We start from the raw sequence: 23080 nt of genomic DNA on the forward strand, positions 1-23080 counted from the left end.
GCCTTGATTTGGAGCATTTTGAATATCTTTAATGGGAGTGATTTCCATCAAGCTATGAATAAAATATATATAAAAAAGATAAATATATTAATTGAGAAGAATAAATGTTCTCAATTATATACATTATTAAAAGTCCTACATCCACATGAAAATCAAATTTGAATAAATGTTTTAACAACTAAGGAGCGAAATAGAATAAATATAATACAAACCTAATAATGTAGACAATTAACACTATAATAGTAATAATGTGGACAAACAATGTAGAAAAATAATATAATAATATTAATAAAACTTTTGTGCAAATAAGAAATAAACCTTTTAATAATTTGCTTAGAACATCTATGTAAACAACATTTTTTACGTAGTTGTTTGGTGCCTCCCCATTATTATCAATTAGAATTTTCAATCCTTGTTTTGTAGTGACTCTTGATAATGCAATATAAAGTTGACCATGAGAAAAAACGAGTTGAGGAAGATAAAGACCAACTTGTTTAAACGATTGACCCCGACTTTTAATTATTGTCATTGCATAACAAACCTTGATTGGGAATTGTCTCCTCTTGGAAAAAAAAAACAGCCATTTCTGATCAGTTGCAAAAAGTAAAATTCTAGGGGTGAAAACTTTTTGACCAACATGACTGCCAATAATGACTATAGCTTTAATAACTCTATCAACCATTTGTGTGACAATAAGGCGTGTTCCATTGTAAAGACCCATAGTTTGATTAAGATTTCTTAGCAACATAACAGGAGTTCCAATCTTCCATGAGAGTTTATGAGATGGCAACCCAGGAAATTCAAGCCCATTGAGAAATTCAGTTGGATACATAATATCAAGATTTTCTGAATCAATTGAAGAGCTACACATACTATCAAAACTTAGATAAGTTTTTGTCTCTCCTGTTGGATTTAATTTTCTATTGTGGGCTTAATATGTAAAATTAAATATGTACAGCAGTCTAATTGTAAAGTCAATTTCAAATGTGGTCTTGATTGTGAATAATTGACTATTGAGGTATCAACTAATATAGATATTAAGTGTAGAGACCATTATATAATTCCTATTTCATTAAAGGACCGAAATAGAAATTGTACTAACGCTACAGGTATATAAAGGTTGTGGTCCCCAGAGGAGTTGAATACGATTCAGTTTTACATTCCTTTCGTACTGCTTCCGCTAAATCGTTTCTTCAATTCTCTAGAAGGCTGCAAACCTAATTCTACACATCAAGATCGACGAACAATGATGTCAGGTACGCAACCTTTTCTTATTCAATCTATTTTGTTGAATCTAGTGGTTTGCACGATCTAGGTTATTGTGGAATTATTTGAAATTAATTCATAACAAGTGGTATCAGAGCCTTGTGCATAATTGCTAGATTTTAGATTGATTTTCGTATGTTTTTTTTTTTTTTTGTTTACCCTACTGTTTACGGATTGAGGGTTTTGTTTAATAAAAAGAAAAATTTTTTTTTTTTTGTTCTCACTGTTCTTCGGATTCCCCAAGAACAGGTAAGAGGTTTTGAACTAACGCCATTGACGATTAGTTGTTCGTTTGGTATTTTGTTTTTTTTTTTTTTTTTGCTAGTCGGATCTTGTTTAAAAAAAAAAGGCGGAAAGGAGAGCTTGTCTCTGATCGTTTTGGTTTTAAGGTTAGGGATGGAAAATTACGGTTAGGTCCCTGGAAAATTTTGTATTAGGCCCCTACGTTTCTGTAACTTCAGATTAGGCCCCTAAGTTTCTGTAACTTCAGATTAGGCCTCTAATTTTCTGTAACTTCATATTAGGCCCCTAAGTTTCTGTAACTTCAGATTAGGCCCCTAATTTTCTGTTTTCTTTCGTCTAGACCCATGGACATATATTTAATTAAATTAGACCCCAAACTTTATTTATTCAAATTTATTTAGTCCTATTTTATAACTTAGTCTCTAATTTAGTGACTTAAAGACTAGATTATAATTTTTTTTTTGGGCTAAATAATTTTAGATTATTAAATATTTAGACAATCAATTCATTTAATTGCAATTATTTTGTTTTAATTACAATTAAATGATTTGATTTGTCGACTTGAAATTAAATTTTGGAGTGATTAAGTCCCTATTGTGTTTGATATTTGTTAAAATAAATTGATTTGATCAATAAGTCACCAAAGTGACCTCTATTGCTTGAATTGATTTATTTTAGAATATTAGACAGGTGTATTAGAATTCGTTGCGGATAGTTAATCGGCCCAAAGGAAGGTTGCTATCTGGCTGAGTTTTGAATACATGTTTGGCAATAAATATGTGATAATTGTTTGATTATTTTCCATGACAATGATATATCAGCCCAAAGGAAGATTTATTATTTGTCAGGACTATGTTATCAATATTTGATTGCTGCGTTGAGATACTAATTACAAGTTAATGTTTTACATCCAAAGATGAGAATATTAATGTTGTGTCTGTATATATCTTATTTCCATTTTTGATCTCTACTTATGTGAATTATTTCATTTGTGGATTGTGAGCTTATACTTATCTATTTGTTTATTTTCTCTGATGTCAGCTAACATGTCATTTAATCCTGATTGTGTCCCTAAACTTGAGGGATCAAATTTTGAGTCTTGGAAATCAGACATTATGATCTTTCTGGGCTATATGGATTTGGATCTTGCATTCAGGATGGACGAACCTGCTCCTCTTACTGATACGAGCACTGATGTTCAAAGGGTTCAGTATGAGAAGTGGGAGCGTTCTAATCGCTTAGGTCTGATGATCATGCAGAAAGGAGTCCCAGAACATGTTCGAGACTCTGTCTCAGCTGAAAAGGACAATGCTCAAAACTATCTTGCCGAGCTGGAGAAGGCTTATGTCAAGAATGACAAAGCCGAAGTGGGAACACTTTTAGGAAAATTAACCTCCATGAAGTTTGCTGGCAATGGTAGTGTTCGGGAGCATATTCTTAGCATGTCTCAGATTGCAAAGAGACTGAAGGCGCTGGGTATGGCTTTACTAGATGACCTTTTAGTCCATTTGGTTATGAATTCTCTTCCTTCTCAGTATGGACAAATTAGGACTTCCTATAATTGTCAACCGAATAAATGGACTCTTAACGAGCTCATTTCTCATTGTGTTGATGAGGAGGAAAAGATGAATTCTAACAAAAGAGAGAGTGCTCATTTCGTTTCTTCAGCTGGGAAGGGCAAGAACAAGAAAAGAAAGAGGCATTCTGCAAAGACTTTTGAAAAGGCTATTGAGAAACCTGTTGCTGCTACTGCTGTAGATCCAGTACAAAAGAAGCCTTATGTGCCAAAATGCTTCTTTTGTGGAAAGACGGATCACTTGAGAAAGGACTGTCCTAAATTTGTTATTTGGCTTGCAAAGAAGGGGCTGCCTCAACTACAGAAAGCCAACTGACGGTGAAAGATATGTCTATGTAGGAAATGGCAATCCGGTTGAAGTAGAGGCAATTGGACATTTTAGATTATGTTTAAGTACTGGTTATTTTTTGGATCTTATAGATACTTTTGTTATTCCCTCTTTTAGAAGGAATTTGATTTCTGTTTCCTTTTTGGACAAATCTGGTTTTCATTATTCTTTTGGAGACAGTGTATTCACTTTATCTATGAATTCAAAAGTTTTGGGTACTGGTTGCTTGAATGAATGTGATGATTTATATATGTTAGACATTGATACTAGTTATCATGAATCCCTACATGTTACTACAAGAGGTACCAAAAGAAAGTTGAATATTGATAACTCAACTGTACTTTGGCATAGACGTTTGGGTCATGTATCCAAATCAAGAATTGAGCGTCTTGTTTTTGATGGTATCTTAGATACACTTGATTACACAGGTTTGGATTCTTGTATTGAGTGTATTAAAGGAAAATAGACTAAACAAAAGAGACTAGGTGCCATTCGGTCATCCAATGTTTTAGAACTGATTCATACAAATATTTGCGGTCCATTCCATATTGCAGCTAGAAATGGCCAAAGATATTTTATATCATTCATTGATGACTATTCTCATTATGGTTACTTATATCTCATTCATGAAAAATCTGAGTCTTTGGACGTGTTTAAATCTTATAAAGCCGAAGTTGAAAATCAACTAGGAAAGAAGATTAAATCTGTTCGATCTGACCGTGGTGGTGAATATTATGGTAAATATGACGATTCAGGCGAACAACGTCCAGGACCTTTTGCGCTTTTCCTACAGGAATGTGGAATTGTCCCTCAATATACAATGCCTGGTACTCCCAGCATGAATGGTGTATCTGAGAGACGTAATAGGACTCTTATGGATATGGTAAGGAGTATGATTAGTCATTCTACTTTACCAGAGTCTCTGTGGGGTGAAGCATTAAAGACAGCAGCTTATCTTCTCAATAGGATTCCATCTAAAGCAGTTGCTAAAACACCTTATGAACTTTGGACTGGACGTAAGCCTAGTCTAAAGCATCTTCATGTTTGGGGATGTCCAGCTGAAGCAAGGCAAAGCCGAATGAAACAAAACTGGACTCCAAAACTATCAGCAGCTACTTTGTTGGATATTCTGAGCGGTCTAGGGGTTACAAGTTTTATAATCCTACTTCCAGAACTTTTTTTTTTTTTTGAAACGAGAATTGCAACATTTTTTGAGGATGTTGATTTTGAAGGGAGAAATAAAGAAAGAAACATTGTCTTTGAAGAGGAACCAAGTAAGGATGATTCGGTTCTCATTCCTTTTGTTGTTTCTGATAGCGTACAGACTCCAGTTGCTCCTTTCGCTATTCAAGATCCAATTCAAGACAATGCTATTCTTCCTCAAGAACAAATTCAACAACCTCAAGAATTAGAGCCTGTTCAAATGCCTTTGAGGAGATCTACTAGGGAGAGAAGAAGTGCTATTCCAGATGATTATATAGTGTTTCTTCAGGAACATGAGGATACTGTAGACATGATAGATGATGATCCAGTTAGTTTCTATCATGCCATGCATAGTTCTGACTCTCATAAGTGGATTGAGGCAATGAACGAAGAGTATAAGTCTATGCAAGACAATCAAGTTTGGGATCTTGTTAATTACCTGAAGGAAAGAAACCCATTGGTTGCAAATGGATATTTAAAACCAAAAGGGATTCTCAAGGTAATGTGGAAAGATATAAAGCACGTCTTGTAGCAAAAGGCTTTACTCAAAAGGAAGGGATTGACTATAAAGAAACCTTCTCTCCAGTTTCTTCGAAGGATTCTTTTAGGACAATCATGGCCTTAGTTGCAAATCTTGATCTTGAGCTTCATCAAATGGATGTTAAGACTGCGTTTCTCAATGGCGACATTGATGAAACAATATATATGGTGCAACCAGAAAATTTTGTAATTGGAGATCCAAAACATCTGGTATGCAAATTAAAGAAATCCATTTATGGACTCAAGCAAGCTTCTCGTCAATGGTACTTTAAATTCAACCAAGTAATTGTCTCGTTTGGCTTTGAGGCAAATGCTGTTGAAAATTGTGTGTACCATAAGTTCAATGGGAGTAGGTTTATCTTTTTGGTCTTATATGTGGATGACATACTTCTTGCTACTAATTGCAAAGTCTTGCTGCATGAAACCAAAGTTTTTCTTTCAAAGCATTTTGAGATGAAAAATTTAGGTGAAGCTTCTTTTGTTTTAGGGATTCAGATACATTGAGACCGTTCTCGAGGTATTCTTGGATTATCACAAAAGAGCTATATTGATAAAGTGCTCAAGAGATTTAGTATGCAGAATTCTAGACCATTGGATACCCCTATTACAAAAGGTGATAAATTTAGTAATCAACAATGTCCAAAGAGTGAACTTGAAATTCAGGAAATGCAAAAGGTTCCTTATGCATCAGCTGTAGGAAGTCTTATGTATGTTCAAGTTTGTACTCGTCCAAACATTTCTTTTATAGTTGGCATGTTAGGTAGATATCTCAGCAATCCAGGAATGGATCATTGGAAAGCAGCCAAAAGAGTCATGAGATATCTTCAGAGGACTAAGGGACATATGCTCACATATAAGAGATCATATCAGCTTGAGATCATTGGGTATACTGATTCTGATTTCGCTGGATGCCAAGATAGTAGAAAATCCACATCTGGCTACGTTTTTCTATTGGCTGGTGGTGCTATTTCTTGGAAGAGTGTGAAACAAACTCTAGTAGCAACCTCCACCATGGAAGCTGAATTTGTAGCATCTTATGAGGCATCCAATCAAGCTATTTGACTGAGAAACCTTGTCACTGGGCTGCGTATAGTAGGTGGAATAGAAAGACCACTGAAGTTGTATTGTGACAGCAGGTCTGCCGTTTTATTCTCCAACAACAACAGGAACTCTTCTCGATCAAAACACATTGAGATTAAGTTCTTGGCTGTGAAGGAGAGGGTACAGAGTGGACAGATATCCTTAGAGCATATTGGAACAAACTCTATGATTGCGGATCCGCTTACAAAGGCAGTGATACCGAAAGTTTTCCATGAGCACACCGCTCATATGGGTATCGTTTTGTTTGAGACTGTCTAGTTTTAGTGGGAGTTTGCTCTTTATGTATACATTATGTTTTTGAATGCTCTATTTTGTTTTGGATATGTTTTATCATGAAATTTTGTTGAGTACTCATTTTGGTTGATGGTTACACTCTGTATTATTATTATTGTTTTGCTTGATCTCACTTTTGTTGGTGACCAGTTGGAAACAGACATGATGATCACATTGCATGTAGTTTTCATGCTACACTTCTATAATGAATCTATGTCATTTAGGGGTATTGGTAATGTAGTTGATGATGAACTTAGTCATGAGATCTATGGTGAATGTTTCTTCAGCTCTTTATTAATATAACTAATGGACGAGATTGTTTTTGGATACCTTGTATGACTGCGTTTGTTGAGCTCATTTTGGTGTATGTATTTTATTTAACATATGTTCGCCCAAGTGGGAGATTGTTGGATTTAATTTTCTATTGTGGGCTTAATATGTAAAATTAAATATGTACAGCAGTCTAATTGTAAAGTCAATTTCAAATGTGGTCTTGATTGTGAATAATTGATTATTGAGGTATCAACTAATTATAGATATTAAGTGTAGAGACCATTATATAATTCCTATTTCGTTAAAGGACCGAAATAGGAATTGTACTAACGCTACAGGTATATAAAGGTCGTGGTCCCCAGAGGAGTTGAATACGATTCAGTTTTACGTTCCTTTCGTACTGCTTCCGCTAAATTGATTCTTCAATTCTCTGGAAGGCTGCAAACCTAATTCTACACATCAGGATCGACGAACAACGATGTCAGGTACGCAACCTTTTCTTATTCAATCTATTTTGTTGAATCTAGTGGTTTGCACGATCTAGGTTATTGTGGAATTATTTGAGATTAATTCATAACATCTCTTGGTGTAGATTGTATGATATATTCATTAATTTCTGAGATTGTAGCATTTTTCGATGTAATAATAGCTCTCTCTCGAAAATATGATAGATCATGATACACATCATTGAGATCATTATATATAGCATGCACAATTGATTCAATAGGATTAGAGTTAGTATCAATCAATAAACCATCAAGTATTTTAACATAAGCAGCATTTGGATCATCAATGATAGGTAAATAACAAACTTGTCCATCTCCAACATCAAGTATCCAAGACGCAAAGTCATCTAGTTCTCTTTTTTGAGTTTCTGTCAAACCTTCAGCAGAGAGTCTCATGTTTTATTTCAAGTAAAATACTTGTAAGTTTTGCCATAGGTCTGAATTTGAAAATGTTGCATTTGTTGAAATTTTGGAAGGAAAAATGGAAATGCACAAGATGGTTAATAATGTTTTGCACTTAATTAAATTAACAAAAGAATGTGCCTATTTATAGGCTTATAAGTGAATCAAATAAGACCTAAAAATACTCCTAAAAATCATTAATCCTAATAACAAAAATATCAAATTCTATGCAGAAAATCTGCACTAAATAAAATTGAAATCTCAAAATATTTTTGATAATATTATTTTGAATTAATCCTAACATTCTCTCTTAATTCAAACATAATATTTTTTATTACAATAATTAACAATTAAAAATTTTTAATCTAGCATTTGAAGCACTTCTCTTCAATTAATTTTGTTGAAGCACCTCTCTCCAACTCATCATTTTGATGCACTTCTCACTAAATATTGATGCACTTCTCATCAAACTAGCAAATGAATTTTAATTGTTCTTTTTTTTTCTTTTTTTAAAGCACTTCTCTTCAAATATTGATGCACCTCTCATCACTTTCTTTATTTTAGAGCACATCTCTCCAATGTTCTCTTGAAGCACTTCTCTCCAATGTTCTTTTAGAGCACATCTCTCCAATACTCAAAGAAGAGTTCCTTCCTCTTGCACAAAATTTGATTGATTTTTATACCTGCAATCTTTTTGAATATGACCAAATTTCTTACAATTAAAATATTGAGGTTTATCTTTATGCCAACAATTATTTTCATCATGATTATCTTTCTTGCATATACCACATGGTGGAAATTTTCCTCTTTTTGACAAAAATTTGTTCGATGTCTTGGCAACAAAAGCAGCCTCTTTAGTATTATCTTCTCTAAATGCTCTCCATTGCTCCACAGTTTATAGTGCATTAATTAGTTCATCAACGGAAATTTCAAAAAGATTTTTTGTGTCTTCAAGAGAAGAAATTTTGGACTCAAATTTTTCGGATAGACTTATTAGAATTTTTTCAACCACCCTTCTTTCAGGAAATTCCTCACCAAGTAATCTAATTTTGTTAACAACGGACATGAGTTAACATCTTGTTTGACAGCTCCAGATGTTTTCATTTTTTGCATCTCAAATTCTCTTTTAAGATTCAAAACTTGCATCAATTTCGTTTGCTCGTTGCCTTGATACTCATTTTTTAATGAGTCCCATATCTCCTTTGCTGTTTCACAAATCATAATACTTGTGAAACTTATATCTGAAACAGGAAAATAAAGGCAGGTTTTTGCTTTGAATTTTTTGGCTTTTTCTTCGCTATGATTCTTAATTTGAACCATAGTTGGGTTGGATGGTAATGGAGGGATTTCTTTTTCTGTTTCAACATTCTCCCATAAGTCAAAAGCTTGTAAATAAGCTTTCATTTTAACAGCCCATAGCTGATAATTTTCACCAACAAAAATTGGAGGGGAAGAAAATGGAATAGTGTTTGTGGCCCTTTAACAGACAGGCTCTGATACCATGTTGAAATTTGGAAGGAAAAATGGAAATGCGCAAGATGATTAATAATGTTTTTCACTTCATTAAATGAACAAAAAAATGTGCCTATTTATAGGCTTACAAGTGAATCAAATTAGACCTAAAAATACTCCTAAAAATCATTAATCCTAATAACAAAAATATCAAATTCTATGCAGAAAATCTCACTAAATAAAATTGAAATCTCAAAATATTTTTAATAATATTATTTTGAATTAATCCTAACAGCATTAATAATCTCAGCTTTGCAACCACTTGATATAACAGGCAAAACTTGGCGAAAGTCACCACTAAGAAGAACAGGTTTATCACCAAAAGGAAACAAATGATTAAAAGAAGAGCTAAAGGAAAGAACATCTCAAAGTGATCTAACTCCAGCCTCAAAACATGTTTTGTTATTCATAGGGGCTTCATCCCAAACAATAAGTGCAGCAGCTTGTATAAGTTTTGCAAGATTTGTCCTTTTTTTATTCGACATGTAGAAGATTCATCAATAGATAATGGAATTTGAAAATGGGAATGCGTCGTTCTACCACCTGAAAGTAATAAGGATGAAATTTCTGATGATGCAACTGCAAGAACAATCATTCCTTTGGATCTTATTTTTGAAATAATAACATGCCACCAAAATGTTTTTCCAGTTCCTCTGTGACCATGGACAAAAAAGAACCTGGTTTTTTTTTGTAAGAACATAATTGAGGACATGATCATATATTTCCTTTTGTTCAGCATTAAGTTTAGGAAACAAAAGGAAATATATGATCATGTCCTCAATTAAGATTCACAACCCAAGAACGGGGGTGAATTGAGTTTTATAAAAATAAAGATTTAACTTTAAAACCAAAAACTCAGAATTCTGTTGCAGCGAAAATATAATGCATTTGTGAGAGTAAGTTATTAAGTTTAGAACTTTCTCACAAAGCGTTATGTAGAAAATAGAAAGACCTTCCAAAGTACAGCTATTGATTAAAACTACTTCACAATATCTTATTAAATATCAAAACTACTTTATGAAGGAAAGCTATTACGTTTAAAACTTCCTCATAAGGTTTAGATAAGTATTAAAGACTATGAGAGAGACAGTTATTGAATTCGCAACTGCTTCATAAAGTTTTAAGCAAAATAAGAAAACTGATTAGAAACCCAAATAGTGAGATACGCTAAAATTAGAAGAACAGTTTAGAACTTGGTATATTCACTATACAGAAGTCCAGAGTTCTAATAATGTTCAGTAAAGATAAAGCTTATTCCAGTTTAGAACATCAAAACCATTAACAACTTTAGCATTTCTAAAATATAAACAGAAGTGTGAGTAAAATAGTATCAAGCAGAACTTCAGAAAATGAAAAGATTAACACAGTGATTTATAGTGGTTCGGCACTAACTCGCCTACATCCACTCCCCAAGACTCATCTGGAGATCCTTAACTATGTTATCTCTTTTCAAAGGTGAGAGACAAACCAACAGTGCAAGACAATAGATCAACTCCTAGATCTACCCTTTGTCCCACTAGATTTTCTAAGGTTCTAGTTAACCTCAACCCTTTTTGTCTTTGCAGAGAAGAGAAACGCAAATCAAGACATTAGAATCCAACACAAGGAGAAGGTCGTTTAATAACCTATTTCACAATAGCTTTTCACCTAAGCTATTACACAACTGTTTATCAAATAAAAACCTGTCTACAAAAGATTATAGAAACTAAATAGACAGACAGAAATGCAAATATAAGCAGAGGAAAAATAGTATTTAAGATTAGAAAATCTTTTTAGAGATCAGAACTGTTTTTCAAAAGAAGTTGTTATAAAATTTCTTTTCTCTTTTAAAGATAAAACGTGAAGTAATAAGATGGAAAGAAATAAGGGGGTTTGAGGGTAAGTTTTGAGAGATAAAAAATTTGATCAATGGACGTATACTCTTAAAACAAAAACCCTTGCATCATTTAAAGAGAATATGCCTTTTATAGAGAGGGATGAGAATCCCGTATTTAGAAAGTGAAATCTCTTTTCAAATTAGAATATTGACTTTCCATTTTTAGAAGATACCGAGATCTTTGTTATCAAATCTTTTGAGTCAATATTCTTTCTTTTTATTAAGCGAATAAGAGAAGATCAAACTTTCCTTTAAAAACAAGATTTTCGTAAATAAGAATTTGAAAAATCTTTTTCGAAATATTCATTTACCAAAAATGATTAAGACAAAATCTTCCTTATTTATATAGGTAAGTAAATAAGAGACAAGACTTTGGGTTTCCTTAAAAATTTTTTTCTGAAAATAAAGAGCATAAAAATCTTATTCGATTTATTCTATTATCAAAAATTGATTGAAACATAGTCTTTTTAATTTGGGCAAGTGAATACATTTTGAATCTTTATGAAAATAATTTTCGAAATAAGAAAAGTTTTTTCTAAGAGATTTGTTACCAAAATGATTGACACGTAATCTCTTTCATTTTAGGTAAAAGAATTAAGGAACGAAAAGATTTCAATTTCTAAAGAAATATTTTCGAAAATTCTTTTGATAAAGAGAGAAGAAATTAATTTTGTGCTTATAAATGAACATTCTCTCTATCCTACAATAAATCCTAAAAAGCTAACTACTAAGATCTTCAATGGTCTTCATGATCTTTGTTTACCCTTGGATTTGTAGGATTTTGCCTTGTTTATTTATTTTACATATGTAGATCTGCATAAAATGATATTAGCACAAATAATATAATATAATTTATTCATTTTATTTTAATCATCAAAATCTCGAGATAACAAATTGACCCTTGAGCCAACAACGATAAGCTTTGTGAAGTAGTTCTAAATGAAATAACTGATTCTTCACAGAGTCTTTCTAAATTTGGTTAAACTTTTATGAAGCAGTTCTAAACGCAATAACTATTCTTCACAGAGTCTTTCTAGACTTGTAATAAGCTTTGTGACCAAATGCATGACATGCTGATTGAAAATCTTGATAAAGGGATCGATTCACTGTTCTTATATCCTCATAAGACTTTGGCCCATTTATAGAAACAAGGAGCATTCTTAAAAAATAGAGCTCACCAGCTGCTGGATGAACATAGGTGATACGACCAATGCATTGCCCCATTTTTAATCGAAGCCATACTCTCGTATTTGAATCCCAAACATAATGTGAATGTATTTGGGTATAAGTGAGATTTCAATTGTTAGGATCTCTAGAATTTAATTCAAACCACTCAGTTAACATAGTTTGCTCAACATCAATTCTTGAAGCGAGTGATGATAGTGTTGCATTTGATCGAAAAACAATATTTTGTTCATTTGATAAATGAGTTTGTAATCTTTCAACAGCTAGTTGCCAAAACTGAATAGGAGATTGAAAAAGATGCCAAGCTGCTTTGAATGGACAAAGATAACGACAATTAAGAAATAACATAGTTCGCTCAACATCAATTCTTAAAGTGACTGATGATAGTGTTGCATTTGATCGAAAAACAACATTTTGTTCATTTGGTAAATGGATTTGTAATCTTTCAACAGCTGGTTGCCGAAACTGAACAGGAAATTAAAAAAGATGCCAAGCTGCTTCAAATGGACAAAGACATCAATAATTAAGAAAAGTTTTAATTTCATTAGTTTGTCCATCTTCGATTGAAATTCTTGCTCGATCAGTTCCTTTGTTTAAGTATTTAAAAGATATTTGATGAGCATCGATTAGCAACATGAGAGTACATTGATGTGTGCTTGATATCGTATAAGTAGTTCACGATTGTATAGCACAATAAAGGAGTTATCAAGTTCAATGCCATCTTTAAGAACAATATTTCTTGGATCATAATGCCGACAATAAGTTACAAATCAATTTAAGTCAACAATAGTCTATGATTTGTACTTTTTAGGAAAATACTTTGAACATTTGTTATTTTTCATGTGTGGACAATTAGGATTGGCATTACCACATGGTCCATGAATCATAAATTGGCTAACAACCTCATAACCAGTGGGGTTTATGTTTTTATCAGGAATTCGGTAGAAATTATTGAATTTATGTCTTCAGTAGAATGACATTTGAATTGTTGGTCAAGCCAAACAAAAATATGTGGATGAGGAAGGCCATGTTTTTGAAATTCAATAGTGCCAACATCTGCAATATTTACGTTACCAAGAACTATAAGGGAAAAAATTTGTTTATTAGCTTATTATTGACGCGTGTCTTTATGCCCCCGCCTAACCCGATGAGGATATGAGGATGCGGAATAAAGGATCATGGTTGACCGGAAGTCTTTAAACCCAAGGATTGATTTAAACCAAATAGAAGGTGGCTGATTTAAAGTAGAGTTGCGTCACGCAGCTGTAAGGTGCATGACGGCACTGATAGTTGCGTCACACAACTCCAATTAAGGTGACGTCACCCTGAAAGCCGACAAATAACGGTTTTACATTCTGTTTGGATATGTGGCAACGGTCCAAAAAGTGAGCCGCATCACGCAGCTCTCGGGTCCGTCACGCGACTGCTAGCTGCGTGACGCAGCTATTCTCTGTTGCCCTACCCATATAAATACTGCGTTTTTATCTTAAACAAAAGAACTTTGGAAGAATTTTTGGTGATCATAAAAAGATAACTGCGGCTAGGTTTTTTGCAAGAACTCCTTTGAGTTATCTTGAAGAAAAAACAGCCTTAGGGATTAATTAGAAAAAATCATACAAAAAGAGAAAAAAAGAGAAAAGAAAGGGAGAAATAGATTTTTGTTAAAACTTGGTGAACAAAGACTTCTGGGACCTTGAAACCTTACTCCTAAGACGTTCAGATTATGTACAATCCTCAATTTGAGGGTTAGGTAATTATCTAAACTTTTCTTGGTGTTTTTTATTTATTAATTCGTTATTGTTTATTTTTGTTGATGCTTGAGTAGCTTGATATTGATTAAACGGTACCCTGCCCATTATTGGATGTTTCTGAGTTATATTAAAACGAGTTTTGATAAAAAGAAAACGTAAAAAGGATTGTTTGAAAGGTAGTTACGGACCAGAGCAGTTGCATCACGCAGCTACAAGTTCCGTGACGGAACTGTTCATGTCCAAAACATATTGACATTACCCCGACTAGTTGCGTGACGGAACTGTTCGTGTTTATGATTTTATTTCGCTTTTATCTTCTTATTTAATATTGTATTCTAAATGAACAATTGATGAATCTGGAAGTTTTTCCAAAATCACGAATAGTTGCGTCACGCAACTATTAGGTCCGTCATGCAACTGTTCTTCCATAGAACAGCTGCGTGACGCGACTGTTCTAGGGTTCCAGAATAATTTTATCTTTTTTTAAAGTAATAATTTTGTACAATCAAATAAATATTCAATTCTTTTTATAATTCAAGAAACAACCAATTGTGGGCAGATTATGGTTAAATCAAATCAAGTACATTAATTTATTGTTATGCATGATTTTCGGGTTTTTAGGGTTTCTAGAATTTAAATCGGGTAGATTGTATTTTAGGTTCGGTTTGTGGCCCGCCTTTAACCATAAGGCAAGAGCGGGTCTTTTGATTATTTTAACTTGACTGCTATGGGTTGAATGGTTGATGTGATTTGAATGATCATGAATGCAATGAATGGATTTATTTGGGACGATTAAATAATTTTTCGCATAGGAACTCGGTTCGATTTATTCGGGTTGGGTTTGTATAAATAAATTGGCTTTTCTAAATTAAAATAAATTAGAAATTGTAGGTTAAAAGAGGCCGTTTTCCGGGCGTTAGCTTTCAACGGGCTGACGTACCCAATTCCCTTATCTAGAATCGCACTTGGTGCGCATGACCAGTCTTTTAAAATAATTGGCCTTGAATAAAATTGGGTTTAAAATGAAGTCACTTTTATAAAATAAAATTGGAAACGGTCCCATTGCCGAAATAATGGGTGGCAACTCAAAATGTTTTATAAGACCGATTTATCGGCATCGTATCCAATAAAATGTTTTGTCACCACTTTTCTTAATAATCAGAAATCCAATAATCAAAAATAATTTCGAGCGTTTTTTCGGGTCGCTCGGGGGCGGTGCGAAAATAGATTGGCGACTTCACTGGGGATCTGCATCCACTAATCCCCGGTTATTTTTAATAACTAGATGGTTGCAATTAGGAATTGACTCTAAAGCTGACATTTTCTAAATAAAATTTGATTAGAAAGCCGTTGGAAAATTCTTTAATCGTCCGTATGTGCTTATTTGCTTTCCTTTATCTTTCTAGGATCTTGCATTCATACTGCATTTCTCTCTTCTCATCACTTTCTGCCCATATTACCCTTCGGTATTTTTGTTAACTTTGAAGGTGGATCCAGCCTAAACCTCGCGTTTTAGGCACATCCATCCGAAAATTAGCAAAACTACCAACCGCAAGCCTAGTACCTCTAAAGGTGCGTCAAAAGGAGTAGGCCCATAAAAAGCCCGAATCCTGTTTGCGGAACCCAGACTTTGTAAGCCTAAAGGACTAAAGCCCATGCATGTAGTCAAAAGCCTTAGTCACTTCCCTTAAGGAACACCTGATTCTGTTTGCTGTTATTATGCTGCATTCATGTCCGAGAGTTTATATCGTCAATCTCAAAACCCCCTGTTGGTTGTCGAGATTAGACCAAATCCTAGGAAACAGATGTCTGAATTTATACCAACGGAATCCGTGTGTGGGAGAAATAAGATTGGAAGGCATGCATTTCCCAACTCTCGTTCCCCTGTATGTTATAAACTGTACATATGTTGTGACATTCATGCACCACGTAATATTTTTCTTTTCAGCCATGCATTTAAGAGCTAATTTTCGGTATGGACGTTTGACCTTGATTCTGAGACTGGGCCTCAAATTTGTTTTGAATAATATAAGGCAATCATTTATAGTGAATTTATACCCAAAAGAAAAGGGAGTTATAAGGGGGTTGAGATTCCTTTGTATTTTCACATTTCTCGCATTATCTGAAAATAAGTGAGATATTACAAAATTTGTAACAAAACAAAATGAGATCCTGCTTGGAACCATATGTTCCAAGGCAAAAAGTAAGGATACAAAAACAAAAAAAGAGATAATGAAAAGCGTTCCGCTTGGAAATTCTTTCATTCCAAGGCAAAAGTTAGGGACTTGAGAGAAAATAGTCGACCGTAAATTCCAAAAGGAACGGTCGACGACAGATAATACAGAAATGTTTGAATACAAAATAAGTTATTGCCATATTATTCACACAGAATTTTGGATCCAGTCGTTGAAATCGAAATCTTATTTCCATACTGATCATTAGCACATTAGAACTGCATTCCACATCTTATGTGCTGTTATTTCTCATGCATATATGCAAGACCTACTTTAACTCAGGTATTTCTATCTATTACTCAGAACTAATCCTTCCCGGGAAATCGCTTCGAGACCTTGGCACCGACGCCCTGGTCAACGTTTGGTCAGAGTGTCCCCAATCCCCGAGCCTACTTCAGTTAGTCCTGTGATTCGTTCAAGTTCATCGGATTCAGTTTCTGATTCAGGTTTGGTAGAAATGGCTGACAACACTGTGAACGAGACCGGGTTCTCTCCAGCCTAGATAAGGACCATCACTGAGATAATAGCTGCCGCCTTGTCCCAAGAGAGGTCACAAAACCAGATTCCTCCATCTTCGAGCAATCAGCCTATGGTTGAGGAAAGGGAAATTCCAGAACCCACTTCGGATAATCAGGCCTCCGCTGGTAATGCTGTCCCAGTTGAGAATGATCTAGCTAAACAATTTGCAGAGCTGAGGGATAAAGTGGAGAAAATGTCTGTTGCAAAAGAGAAGGACCCAGTCACTAATTTCCACGTGGCTGAATATGTCTTGCATCCTTCAAGTTCCACTTCATTCAAGACTTTCAAGCATACCATATTCGAAGGAGACAATGACCCGCGATCCCATCTGTCTGAGTTCCTCCGGGTCTCCCAAATGAACCGATATAACGAGGAAGATGTCTTACGGGCATTTCCTCAAACACTGCACAAGAGTTACAGGAGATGGTATGATGGCTTGGATACAGTGACACAGAGAGATTGGGTCAAGCTACAGACCGCTTTTTGAAGCACTTCAAAACGGATGACAGTGATGAGTTCGGCCTGCGTGACTTAGAGAGCTTAAGGCAGGAAAAGGATGAAAGTTTCTCGGATTATTATAGGAGGTGGAGGATAAAACTGTTCATGGTCCAGACAAGGCCAAAGGACCAAGAATTGATCAGAATCTTTAGCCGAAGCCTGTTACCTTTCTTTAAGGAGAGAATGCTGGCCCAACTTCTCACTGATTTTGCTCTAGTTCAAAGGGCTAGGTTGAATATCGAAGAGCTATACAAGGATGAGAAGAAGAAGAGTTGAGGGTTTGGTAACTACCGGTCCTCCTATACTGATAGAAATGCTGGAAGTAGTACCTCGAACCAGTCAGGGAATAGTAACACGGTGGGAGCTGTTAACGAGAAAGTAAGAAGGGAGTTTACTGACTTGGGCAGACCTTTGAGCACGGTCATGAGATCCTGCATTAAGAACGGCATGCTGTCCAAATTGCCTGTCAATCCAGCTAAGCCTGTTCGGGGCAGGTTTGTGGATTGGGACTGCGAGTATCACCAGTGTAAGGGGCATTCTACTGATGATTGCTTCAAGTTAAGGCACGATATACAGGATCTGATAGACAGTGGAAAGATTACCAAACCTTCTGAAAGGAATAAGCCGAGCACAAAGAATAATCCATTACCACAATACCAGTATAACTATCCACCCCACAAGTCTCAAGCAGATGGGTCGGTTAATGCAATTGGGAGTGGTCTACCGGAAGAATTGGTATTAGCAGAAGCCGAGTGGGAGGAAAGGATGTGTGCCATGCTGAACATCTGGGATGATTGCAACAGTGAGGAGGAAGAAGAGAAGAGGCCTGTGAAGATTGAAATTGAGAAGAGCATCTCAGTTAAAGTTGGCGAAGTACCGGAAAGCGAAGACGAGTAGATTCAGCTTACGATTCAGAAAAGTTTGGCTGACCAGGAGGATCAATGGTATTATAGCAGTGATGAGGATGTAAATGAAGTTGGCATCCAGAGCTTAACCCGAAGTGGTCGTGTGTATAATCCAGAAAACAATGCTCAATTTAAAGGAAAAGGAGTTGCCATCGATGGGATGGGAAAGAAGGCAACAGAAAAGGGTGAAGAACAGCCTAAGGAAAAGAAGAAGGAAGTTGAAATGGGAAAGGTGCAAAAGAAGACTACTGAAGCGGGTGAGAGTAGTCAAAACAAAACACTAAGCGGCGTAACAACAAGTTCAGTATTGAGTCAGCTACAGAGGACTAGGGCTGACGTCTCACTGTGGGATCTACTGATAGCCTCAAAGGAGCATAGAGAATCTTTGTTAGAGGCTATGGCATTTGTTAGGGTACCTGCCAAAATCCAGAGCGTGGATATGATCAATGTGTTACAGCGCAGGATTGGTGAGATCTTCCTCCGGAAGGAAGGAACCACTACAAGCCTCTGTACATCCAGGTTACTGTTAACGGGCGAGAAACCCGCAATGTGATGGTGGACAACGGGTCGGCGTTGTGCGTGTGCCCACTGAAAATGCTGTCTAAATTTAAGATTGAGGAGTCGGAGCTTGAGCCGTCTAACATGGTAGTGAAAGCCAATGACAATACCATGCGTAATGCTAGGGGCACTTTCAGGGCAAAGATTTCGACGGGGACTATAGAAAGTTGGGTGGATGTAGTCGTCCTAGATATTTTGGCCAATTATGCATTACTGTTAGGAAGACCATGGCTTCATCCTCTGGGCCCAATCCCTTCCACCTTGCACAGAAAAGTTAAGGTTCCTTGGGGTACTGAGGTAGTAACCATCAATGCACAAGAAGATTTGAATGTGGCGGCTGTAGAAGGTTTGGAGGTGGCAGTGCCTTTATCTGGTTTTCAGGTGGCTGTGATTGATGCTGCAATTACGGAAAACAAAAGTGTAGTTAACAGAATAAGCCCTTTTTCTCGTAAAATGATGAAGAAGCAGTGGAAATATGGTAAAGGACTAGGCCAAGATTTACAAGGAAGGTTTAAACCTTTGTCCTCATCACACGGACAGCAAGATCGACGTGGGCTGGGGTATTCAGAGAGTAGAAAGAAGGAAAAATATGAAGTCCAGTCTCCGATAAGAGAGCTAGGACTGAACAAGATTTTCTTTATCCTAGAGGCTTCGGGGGAATTTCAGAGCAGAGGAAAGACCTATCCTAGCCTTGAGATCTTCATGATAGACTTTGATGAGCAGCTGATCAAATCTCCTGAGCCTTCCTTTGAACAGTTGGTAGAAGGCACACAGTTCATGGTTGGTATGGTTCAAACAGGTAGTGGCACAAAATGGTCACAGAAGATACCTGAATTTGAAGATTTCCTGGGGATTGGGACAAAGCTTCCAGAATGGTGCAGGAGCAGAAGGCTAAGGCAAGGATCCTCCAGTCAATACTAGCAGCTGAAGATGCTGAAGAAGCAGAGAGGAAGGTGATGAAGATGACAGAGCATGGAGAGGCAAAAGAAAAAGCCGCCCCAGAAGCGAAGGAAGCTCCAGATGCTGATGAAGTGATTCAAGCTATAAAAGACAGTTGTGATGAATGTATTGAACAGGCTATTAATCCTGTCTTTTGTTTTTCTGATTATTGTTTTGAGAACGATTTGGATGGTTTCCCTTTATTATTTCAATCAATGGAAGTGAATTTTGACTATTTGTTTTCTTGTTTTCCTGATTGTCACGTTCATGGCATTGATTATACCACACACATATTTGACATAAATACATTACATCATTTTGCATTTAACCTAAGCACCACCGAAGATCCCAAAATAATCAAATCGGATCGGACTTTAAGCCTGAACTTAGACAGGATCTCCAAGAATGTATCAAGAGAAATTCAGAGGTATTTGCCTGGAGCTATGCCAACATGCCAGGAATCGACAGATCGATTACAGAACACTTCATTCCTACTGACCCGAGTATTAAGCCGGTAAAGCAAAAGAGGAGATGGGTCAGACCAGAATGGCAAGACAAGATCAAAGCTGAGGTCCAGAAACAGTTAGATGCAGGATTATTAGAAGTAGTACATTATCCTGAGTGGCTGGCCAACATAGTCCCTGTGCTGAAGAAAGATGGGAGGATAAGAGTTTGTGTTGACTACAGGGACCTAAATAAAGCCTCGCCCAAAGATGACTTTCCACTTTCATACATAGATGTTTTGATTGACAGTGCTGCTGGAATGGGGTGTTATTCTATCATGGATGGATTCTCCGGGTACAACCAAATCTTGATGGCCTTAGTTGACAAGCATAAGACTGCCTTCACTACTGACTTTGGGACTTTTTGCTATAGGGTGATGCCATTTGGACTGAAGAACGCTGGGGCAACATATCAGAGAATGGCTACAACATTATTTCCTGATATGATCCATAAAGGATTGGGGGTATATGTGGATGATATGGTGATCATGACGAGAACACAGGAAGAACACACGGAGATGCTGGAAAAGTTCTTCGCACGGGTTAAACAGTACAACTTAAGACTCAATCCCAAAAAGTGCGTATTCGGAGTAACGAAAGGAAAACTGTTAGGTTTTGTTGTAGGACCTAACGGGATTGAGGTTGACCCTGACAAAATAAAAGCCATTCAGGATATGGAACCGCAAAAAACAGAACGTCAGGTGAGAAGCTTCTTGGGAAAATTCAGTATATCAGCAGGTTTATTTCTAGGTTATCCATCACTTGTGCTCCGATCTTCAAGCTACTTAAGAAGCATCAACCAGTTAAATGGAACGAGGACTGCCAAAAAGCCTTTGATCACATAAAGAAGTATTTGATGAATCCACCAGTGCTGAGTTCGCCTAGACCAGGAGAGCCTCTGATCCTGTACTTGTCTATAGAGGATGCAGGAGTTGGAGCTATGTTGGTACAGCCGGACGCTGCTGGAGTAGAAAAGGCCATCTATTACATCAGCAAGAAATTACTGCCTATCGAGGAGAAGTATAATTTGATAGAGAAAACGTGTATGGCAGTAGTGTGGTCGATAAAGAAATTGAGGCCTTACTTTAATTCCTTCAGGGTCACTTTCGTCTCTAAAATTGATCCTATGAAGTTCGGAGAACGCCTACTCTAGAAGGACGGCTGTCCAAATGGCTAATTCAGATGTCTAGTGTGGATGCAGAGTTTGTCACGAAGAAGACGGTCAAAGGTCGAGTTGTGGCAGAATTCCTAGCAGAGAATCCGATTGCAGATGATGAATCTTGGGAATTGGAATTTCCTAATGAACACTTGTTGTGTGTTGAAACAGGGGCTTGGAAATTGTACTTTGATGGATCAGCCAATAGAAACGGAGCCGGAGCCGATATCGTGATAGAGGCACCTAATGGCGAGGTCACAACAATGTGCAAAAGATTGTTGTTTCCGGTCACCAATAATATGGCTGAATATGAAGCGTGTATCATGGGAATGGAGGCTCTTCTTGCATCAGGTGCTAAGGAAGTCGAGGTGATAGGAGATTCGCTGTTAGTTGTCGAACAAGCTAACGAGAGATGGAAAGTGGAAGAAGAAAGGTTGAAGCCCTATGTTGAGTACTTGTTGAAGAAGGCAGCACTCTTTGATAAGATCACCTTTACTCACATAGGAAGAATCTATAACAGAATTCCGGATGCCTTGGCAAACTTAGCATCAGCTTGGCGGGATTTGAGTAAGGTCCCGAAGAAGCCGTTCATCATTACCGTAGCAAATATCCCATGTTATGAAGAACATTTTATGAACCAGGTTGAATCAGAGGAAGAACCTTGGTTTACGGATATTCTGAGGTACATGAGAGACGGAACCTTTTCTGATGATGCGATAAAAGAAGACCATGCGGTTCTAAGAAAAATGGCTTTGAATTATGTCCTGGCCGATGGTGAACTCTATAGGAGGTCTTGGGACGGGATGCTGCTACGATGCGTAGGTAAAAAGGAAGGGGAAGGAATAATGAAGAAAACCCATGAGGGAGTCTATGGTACTCATTTGAGCGGCATGAGTTTGGCCAGAAAATCATGAGGTAGGGTTATTTTTGGATGCAGATGGAAGGTGACTGTGTTAATTATGTACGTCATTGTAAAGCCTGTCAATACTATGATAATAAAAACCATTTGCCTGCTGTTGGACTCCATCCGACAGCTCCTTCTTGGCCTTTTTCAGCATGGGGTATAGACATCATCGGCAAGATCACGCCAGCAGCATCGAATGGTCACCAGTATATCTTAGTTGCAGTAAACTACTTTTCTAGGTGGATCGAGGCTCAATCCTACAAAATTTTGACCGCCAAACATGTGGCTAGATTCATTGAACAGAACATTTTCTGTCGCTATGGTGTTCCCCATCACATAGTTACAGACAATGGTTCTCATTTTCAAGCAGATGTTGGTCAGTTGCTATATAGGTAGAAGGTTGAGCATCATCATTCTTCTCCTTATCGCCCTCAAGCTAATGGTGCAGTAGAAGCCGCGAATAAGGAGATTAAAAGAATCCCGTCCAAGATGTGCGAGAAGTATAGAAGTTGGGCTGAGAAACTTCCTTTCGCGCTTTGGGGGCATCGCACTACCTTCAAATCAGTGAATGGAGCTTCTCCCTTTGAACTTGTATATAGGATGGAGGCAGTGTTACCTGTAGAGCTCAAAAAGAAGTCTCTTAGGGTTCTTGTAGAAGCTGGTCTGACCGAGGAAGAATGAGTCAAGGAAAGGTATGAAGATCTGGCGCTTTTAGATGGAAGAAGATTGAACGCTCGATTCCAGGATCAGATGAGAAAGAGAAGGATTGCTCGTTTCTACAACAAACAGGTACATCCAAGGGCTTTAAAGAATGGAGATTTAGTATTGA

This window comes from Jatropha curcas, chromosome 8, assembly GCF_041381405.1.
Source record: "Jatropha curcas cultivar XTBG-Jc1 chromosome 8, XTBG_Jcur_1.0, whole genome shotgun sequence".
Taxonomy (NCBI): domain Eukaryota; kingdom Viridiplantae; phylum Streptophyta; class Magnoliopsida; order Malpighiales; family Euphorbiaceae; genus Jatropha; species Jatropha curcas.